General features: G+C 52.6%; 1 protein-coding gene across 1 annotated transcript in view; it reads left to right on the plus strand.

The window, feature by feature from the left end:
• The window catches only part of LOC104528901 (voltage-dependent R-type calcium channel subunit alpha-1E-like), a gene marked incomplete at its 5' end in the record, with an annotated part of 60,174 nt that overhangs the window by 28,876 nt on the left and 22,636 nt on the right, over nt 1-8,662 (plus strand). The window lies entirely within an intron of this gene.

Below are 8,662 nucleotides of genomic sequence, written 5' to 3' on the forward strand. Positions count from 1 at the left end.
GCCGTGGGTGCTGGAGCCCATCCCTGACGGGCACGTGTGTGGCAGCCAGCAGGCTTTACCCTCTTCTCCCTTTGGAAACAGCTTCTGTTTAAATGGCTCTTTCTCCGCACTCAGCAAAGCCAGACCCTTGCCAGCTTGCCAAATGTTCCTGTTTCCCCTCCACCCCCCGCCCCCCCACTCTGTATGTGTGCTGAAATGACATAGCAAGAAGCAAACTGTGTCTGCTGGATCCCCAGCTTTGCAGGCATGTTCTGTCAAAAATTCCCTGCCCACACCCTCCTCCCTGCCTGCGCGGGAAAGTCTCACTCCCAGACCATCTGCAGGCAGGAGCTGGGGAACTGAGGGACCGATGCTCCGGCACTGATGCTCTGACGTGATGCTCTGTGTCCTGGTTTTGCTAAGATAGAGTTAATTTTCTTCTTAGTAGCTAGAAAGCACTGTGTGTTGATTTCAGCATGAGATTTGTTATGAGAAGAATTTTGATAAGGACTAGTGTTTTTAGTTGCTGCTGGAAGTCCAAGGTCATGGTGTTTGGGTAGTTTGCATGTGCAGAGGACTGGGAGGGGGGGATGAAGTGTGGTGAATAGCAAAACCCAAAATTGGCATTTGGCTATGCCAATGAGATATTCCATCTCTTATCACGTCATGGTCAGTTTATGAATGAGGGTTGACCAGAAAGCTGGGAATTCTCTCTGGGATCTCTCGGGATCACTCTTCTGAGATTGCCTTTTCAGTTTCAGGGCTGTCTCTACTCCAGGATGGCTGGCTGGGGACAGTGTGGGCATCAGTCAGTGGGTGGTGAGCAGCTGCACTGTGCATCACTCATTTGCATATTCTATTACTACTACTATTATTATTATTATTTTATTTCAATTTGTAAATTGTTTTTATCTCAGCCCTTCTATTTCTCTCCCCTATTTCCTGGCGTGGGGGGCAGAATGAGCAAGTGGCTCTGTTTGCCTGCAGCCAAAGGAGTGAAACTACCACACTCCAGCACTACCCAACAACTCCAGGCTCAAGAAGGAGGTAGCAGGGAGTCTCGGCTCTGCCTGGCTCCCGCTGCTCATCTTCGTTAAGCGCAGAGTCTCTAATTTCATTAGCAGATTTGGTGCTGGAAACTGTGCCAGTGAAGCTTTGCAAAGCTGTTTCCACACCTCGGTGTTGGTGCATGTGCTGCTGTGTATCAAGGCTAGACTGGGGGTGTTGGGGTGAGTGGGGGTCCTTGAGCAAGGTCACCATGGTCTGCTGCCCCACAGCATCGCAGCTGGGGATGTTCCCACGTTTAGGAAATGTATTGCAAGGCTTGAGCTGCCTCTCTGGGCTTGCAGCGTGCTCAAAACAAAGCAAGGATTCAGCCTGGCAATCACCAAACCCCATGGAAAATCAGCTCCAAAGCTGGTCCCCTCTAAACCATGGTCCCCTGCAGCACCCAGGCTCAGGATCTGGCAGGAGAGGCACATGTCTGAGCCTGATGCTGAGGATCTGGGCTGGGAACACTGGTGCTGAGTTAGTCCAGAGCTGGGATTAATGAAGGCTTCAGAGCTTTGCAAATATTCCATCAGGAAAAGTTCATCCTGCTGGCAGGGCAGTTAAGTGGATGATGTTATCAGGGGCTGGGGAAGGTGCAGGAGGGGTCTGGGCAGGGAGAGAGTGGGGGTTTGGGAGCAGAGGTGGGGTCACAGCATGGGGACAGAGGAGGAGGAGGCGTGCATGGGGACAAGGTTTGCAGATCAGTGTTGGGGCATCTGGGTGCAATTATTTCTGGGTGGATCGGAGGAGAACAGAACAAAAACGAGTCTCCACGCCTACTTCAGATGTTTTGAAAACACTTGATTTTTAGTAACGCTTCTAGCAATGCTTTTTTTTTTTTTGCATTCCATTTAGAAAACAGACAAATGAAATCTACTGGGTTTTTTTCCTGGCTCCTTCCCTGCGCACACACAGACACCAGCATGCCCACGGGCTTTGCTGAGCTTTGTGCACCCCTTTGCCTGCCCCTGACACCCCACAGCACCCCAGAGCCAGCAAAAGGCAATGCTACAGGCAGGACATGGGGAAGGAGGTGCCCACCCTGCCCAGAGACCCTGATATGTGGCTGTGGCAGGATGTGTCCCACCACCAGCCAGCCCTGGCCCTGCAAAGGAAATGTACCAATTTCCTCATTAACCTGATTTGGAAAAGCAAAGCATTTTCATTCAGATGTTGTCCAGTGCTGGGGTCACTGATGGATACCAGGCATGGCTGGTGGGAGTGAAGCATGGCCCTGCATGCAGTAAATCAAATTACCGCTATTAAAGGGAAGAAAGAGATCTGTTACTGCACTGGGGAGAGCAGCAGCGGGTGTCAACGTCTTGAGGGAACTGGTTAGGTCAGGGAATCTGCTATAAGGTATTTTTTTCCCATGTTTTGCTGAGGTATGGAGATTTTGAGACTGTTCCTGCTGGCCTCTGGGTGTTTCTTAGCTGGATGCAGCCATGGTTTGCAAGGAGGATCAGGTTGGGGGCCATGGAGGTGGTGTTGGAGGGATGCCATCAGCTGTGGCAAAGCCCATCGGGATGCATGCCATCGGGAGTTGCCAAGCTGAGGATTTGGCATACAAATCATGTATGGGGGTGTTTTTACACCCGCTGTCCCAGCAGGTCTGCTCTGCCCCCATGCCAGGCAGCAAGCCCCTGGGAAGGGCTGGGGAAGGCAGTCAGAGCACCCAGGGCAAAGCCTCCTGAGATCCTGGCTCTCCTCATCATCCCCAAAACCCTTCAGTAGGGTTGTGGCTGGGGGGACAGGCAGACCTCTCGTGCCCAGGTGTGGTGACTGGGGTGGTCTGGTCACCCTGTCCCTGCCTGATGAAGCCTGACTGCAAAGCAGGCAAAGCTGTGGGTCCTCATGGGACCTCTCCATGGAATGGGAGATCCCTAGCAGATGACCACAATGAGAGCAGGATGGGGTCACCGATGCCCTTGGGGGTCCTGTGGATTTCCCCCTTGCCCTATACCACAGATGGATTTTGAGAGGTGATTTGACCACCTGTGGGGCATCAGTGTGGGCAGTTGATGTTGAATCGTGGAGGTCTCTAGGACACATCTCCTGCTGGGGAAGGGGCAGCAAGCTCCCTTCCTCTCCAGGGAAAGCCTGAAGCGGGGAGCCCAGCCCTGTTACGAGACACCAGAGAATCAACGAGGGTGGATTACTGTCTGAATGAAGTTCAGCAGCTCCCTTGCTCTCATTGCAGTTCTCCAAATGAGTTAGGTGTCCACAGCCTCGGTCCGCAGTCCTCCTCTCCAAGCAGGTGGGCAATGAGTGGCCATTAAAGTCACCTTGCACAGGCAGAACACGCTCTCTATTCATTTTTGAGGAGAGACTGAATTTGTGTTGGGTTTTTTTTTTGTTATTGTTTTTTTTTTTCCCCTCCCTTCCCCTATAGCAAAGAAACCCTAAAGTTTCCCATGTGATCACAGCCCGAGGGAGGGTATGTGTGGGCTGCCAGCTTGTGCTTTGCATTCGACTCGGGTATATATTTAGATTTCTTTAGATTTCTGGCCCCCTGAGTGAGACCTGCTTCTGCAGCTCCCTGTGCCTTTTCCCGCCCTTTGGAAAATAAAATAAAATAATAAAACAACCAACCCAACCAAAACTCAACACGAGAGCTGCTGCAGGAATAACCCCGTGCTGGGGGTTGAGAAGCAAGAGCTGGTGGGGCCTCCTTTGCTGGGTGGGGACCCACCATGCTGGCTCTGTTACCCCATGAGGGTCCTGCTCCCACGCACTGGTGCTGTCATTTATAGGCTTGGAGGCTTTGCCAGCAGCGGGATGGATTGTGCCCATGGTAGAGATGTGAATCCAGTGGTTCAGCTCCTGCTGGGTATCTCTACCGATGCCTTGGCATGAGAAACACCCTTGGGTGTGAAGTCCCTTGGGGAAGCTGTGGCTTTTTAATCTTCACCTACAAGCTCATGTTGGTTGTGTTGGTGTCTTGGGTATACATGGAGGCAGCAACAAACACATTTCTTGGTCTGGTGGCCATGGGAGAGGTTAGGTGGTGATGGTTTAGGCTGATGGGGTGCATCACAAAAAGGTAGTTGTCTTAAAGGGAATGGAAGAAGCAGCAAAGATCAGCCCTCAGGCAGCTTCTCTGTTTCTCTTCAGCTATTTCTCAAAGGGCTTGGGTGAGCAGTGGGACTTGGTCTTCAGCACAGGAGCCAGGAATTTCTTCATTAAAGGAGTTACAGTGTTTGTGTAATTTGGAGGTTAAACTCCATATGTCTACACTGACCTCTGCACACAATGGCCTCGTGGTACCTTCAGCAAAGGGGAAAAAATGGTGGGAAGGCCCAGTGGACCATGGTGATGGTGCACTGCCTATGGGGAGATATTAAGAACAAATGATGCTCCAAAGGGATGGGAAAAGAGGATACTCAGTCAAGATAACTATGTTCTGGTGCTGAAGAAGTTGAAGAGTGCTACGGGAGCTGCTAAAGTCATGCCAACATGGACCTTGTGAAGGAAGCTCCAAGGGGCAGTGAGCAGTTCCCCACCTCTGCAGATGGAAGCGAGGCATGGTGAAGTGACTGCTGGGGAGATTTGGGCACGGATGGATATTTCACCCAGCTTTTGGTCAACACCAAGATGGAGGCAACAAAAAGGGTTGGATATTGGGAATGAGGACACGAGCACGAGTGGAAGCCAAGTGCCAAGACCATCGCACCCATCAGCCTGGCGTTCAGGATGGCTTCCCCTCCCCATGCTTGGAGGGAGCTGGCACATGAAATGGCAGGTCTGGTAACAAGTATTTTTAACAACTCCATCGAGTTGGGGGAGGCACCATCTGACTGGAGAATAGCGAATGCGATGCCTATATTTAAAAGCAGGGGGAGGAAGTGGGGGGGGCGGAGGGGAAGTAAGTCAGGCAGGAATAGGACTGTAAGCCTGACCTCGATCGCATGCCATTTCAGAACAGATTTGGAAGGCAAAAGAGGAAAATGAATCATGGGTTTGCCAAAGGTAGGTCACGCCAGGCTAACCTGGCATCGGAGACCTGGAAACGTGTCGAGCTGCTCTTTGTAGTAAAGCTTTTGCTATGGGAAAGTGTTAATGAAGCAGAGAAGAGGGGAAGGAGAAGAGGAGCTCTGCAAGGCTGGCAGGGAAGTGAGCAGCAGTGGGACGGCACTGGGTGGTGTTTTGGGGAGGTAGTGGCTGGTGGTGACCAGTGTCAAGGCTCCTTGGGGATGAGTCATGGGCTTTCCTGCTTCCAGCATTGGTTGGCTTCCTGGAGCTGGGGGCACGGAGGTTACCACCATGTGCTGGAGCAGTTTGTGGGCTGGAGGAAGAGATGTGGGATGCAGTGAGAAATGGAAAACCATGTGGTTGTTGAGGAACAGCAAAGATATTTCCTAGAAGCCCAGGTCTTGCTGATTGGGAAGCAGCAGTGTGGAGGAGGAGGAGATGAGCGAGGGAGCGCAGGGTGACCGCAGGCCAGCAGTGCCCTGAGGAGCAGGGAGGTTTGCAGGCAGAGGTAGCATCATCCAGGGTTGGAGTGGGGTCCCATCAGGATCACTCACTTGGATTTCCTGCATCTAGGGAATATGAACTGAACCCAGAATGGAGCAGGGAAGGAGCTACTAGATAAAATAGGGAAGGGGAGGCAGTCATGCAAGAGAGAATTGGAAGAACCTTGCTTTGGCTAGCAAAGCAGCAGCTGGGGATGGCCATGGTGGCTATCTACAAACACATCAGGATGGGAAACAGTATTTCAGCCAAAGGCCAATGCTGGTAAAAGAACAGAGGGATATATAAAATGATCACAAATTAATTTAGGCTGAAAATTAGAGCAGCCATAAGAGAACCTGCTTGAGAAACCTTCCAGTGGGAATAGAGAGTTTTTAAGGTAGAATTGACAAAAGTCTGGGACAGATTGTGTGACGCAATGGAGCCTGGACTCAACAACTCTGCAAAACCCTGGCAGTCTGTGTCCTCCTGCAGGCAAACACAGACAGGTATGGCATGGTTCTTGTGGCTTCTTGGGCAGATGTGCTTCAGCTTTGAGAGTGGAGAGATGGAAATACACCCACTCGTGTGTGTTTGTGTATGCACACACACTGTTCTGCGTGCTGATGTCCTGTTGCACTAGATGCTTTGTGGTCACACTCTCCACCATGGGCTAGAGAAGCAGTGGAAGACGCAGAGCATGTGAAATGCCAAACCCCTTGTGTTTCCCAAACAAGTCCTCTTGGCTGAGGCCTCTGCAACCTGGGTGCTGCAAAGATGCTGGAGCAACTCTTCCAGCTCCTTGGGGAATTAAAGGGCAAATTCTGGCAGTTGGAGTGGCTGAGCAGGTGCCAGATGATGGGCTGGAGGCACCACATCCTGGCTGGGCATCACCAGCTCCTGGTTTTGTAGGGAACATTGAGATGTGCCCTGGGAGATTTTATTTTGGGGTTGGGGGGTCCCAGCAAAGCTGGCACCAGCCACGAGGACTCGTGTAGCTGCTTGGCACAGGGCTGGCATTGGCCTGGGTAGCTGGGACCATCCCTGAGCTCACAGTGACCAGTAGTATGTCCTTAGGTTTGTGGGGTCCATGGGCACAGCTCCCCAGCAATGCCCCTCCTGGAGCTGCTGGCTGTTAGAGTGCTGGACGTGTAACCCCCAAAGCCCCCTAAAATCTCTCTAATCCCCTTTACCTCCATCCCCACTGGAGCTGGGTACCCAAATGTATGTAGAAGTTGGGGTCACAGACAGCCTGTACCATTGGGGTACTGACAAGCTACTGCCTCAGTTTTCCTGGCTGCAGGTCCCTGGTGCCACCAGCTTTGACTATGCCCACAAAATGCAGTGGGAAGAGGTGGTCTGAGCACTGCTGCTGGTGTCACTGGCTCATAGCCTGGGAGCCCTCTGCTCCATCATCATCCCCATCTCCCATTCTATCTCCTGCTGAGCATTGCTGGAAGGGAGAAGGCCAAAGGAGAAGGGATGGTGATAGCCTAGCCCTGGGGGAAGATGTCTTCTTCACCTGTAGGAAAGGAGCTCATCTGCTTTGCATCCCCTATGCCTGTGGCTTTTGGGCAGGAGCCAGTTTTGAGGGTGAGCAGTCCTGGGATGGATGGCAGGGAGCTGAAGCCCAGACAAGCTTGGGGTGAGGGGTGCACAGTGCCTTGAAGCACTAATGCCACGGCAAATGGAGTTGTCAGAGCAGAGCACGGTGGCCTGGGTGTCTCTGGAGAGTGGTGATGAGTGTTGGCTGTACAAGATTCTCACGTATCACTCCCACCTCCCTGTGCTCACTTCTCCCATGGCCCTGAGGAAAGGGGCTGGTGGTGGACTTCAGGCTCTTGAAAAGTGCAGGACCTTGAGAAGGTATGTGTGGTTTCCATGGTGCTGAAGGAGGAGGGTGGTGAGTCTTTCCAGATGCTTTCCCCACCCTCAAAGTCCTTATTGCTGCTGTGTGCTGGGTGTTCCTCAGCACTGGGGTCTGTGCCCACAGCATCCCTCTCCTGGTGCCTGTAGCAGGATGTGCTGGCATCACCCTTTGTGCCTTGGGCTCAGTGTCAGGGTGGTGGGGACACTGGGCTGAGGTTCCTGAGGAAACCTTCAGCACAGTGGCTTTCTCTCCCCCTTGGAGATGTGCTACTCCCCTTGCAGAGCCTCATCTCAGCTCCTGCGCTGGCCGACCAGGAGACGTGGTGCCAATGACTCAGACGAAGATGAGGGCTTAATTAGCACGGGGAGAGGGGGAAAGAGAGAGAAAAGAGAAAGAGTCTTTCATTGCAACAAGATTGATACCACCTCCCCCAGACAGTCACGTTCTGCCGCATCACCCTCCAGCCCGGCGTCATGTGCGCTGTGCCTGACACCAGAGGACAAATGGGGCCCGGGAAGTGGCTGCGAGGCCCAGAGGGGCACTGCTTTATTAAAAACCTCAAGGAATATATGTCTGGAGGTGGTGAGCAGGGCTTGCCAGATGCCTTTTTAGCTGTTGGGCTTTGCCCTGTGGTGAGAGCTTCCCTCTGCTCTCAGCTCCTTGGGGTTGGGGTAACACACCCTGGGGCAGGAGGGTGTCTGCAAGGTGTTAGTAATGATGCCATCAGCAAAATACCCACGTGAAGATGTGGGGCTTGTCTGTACCAGCCCTATTCTCCCTGTGCATGGAAGGACAAGTGCCAGCTGCCACTTCTTTAGCTGCCAGCTTCCCTGGCCCTAAGGCACCTGATAAATCTTTCATTGTGAACCAGCGCTGTTGCTACGAGGATGCTTTGCCCCATCGTAGTGGGATGTGGTGGGGAGCACCAAATCAAGCTGTCGAGGAGGGCATGCTCAGGGTGTCCCCTGTGCCACCTACACCCTGATTCTTGGCTGCAGGACCTTGCACCTCTGACTATACCACTGTCCTACAGCTCCTGCGTCCCTGCAGGGATGGGAGAAGGAGACAGAGGAGAGCGGTTGGAGGAGAGCTTGATGGGGCAGGATGCTGAGGTGCATCGGGGTACTGCTGGCTGGGACCCCCCAACTGGGCATTTCAGTACCTGGAGGTGTTTAAAAGACATGTAGATGTGGTGCTTAGGGACATGGTTTAGTGGTGGACTTAGCAGAGTTAGGTTTTTGTCTGGACTCAATGATCTTAAAGGTCTTTTCCAACCAAAGTGCTTCTGTGATTCTTTGGTTCTATGGCTGC

This window comes from Antrostomus carolinensis, unplaced genomic scaffold, assembly GCF_000700745.2.
Source record: "Antrostomus carolinensis isolate BGI_N321 unplaced genomic scaffold, ASM70074v2 scaffold8958, whole genome shotgun sequence".
Classification (NCBI taxonomy): domain Eukaryota; kingdom Metazoa; phylum Chordata; class Aves; order Caprimulgiformes; family Caprimulgidae; genus Antrostomus; species Antrostomus carolinensis.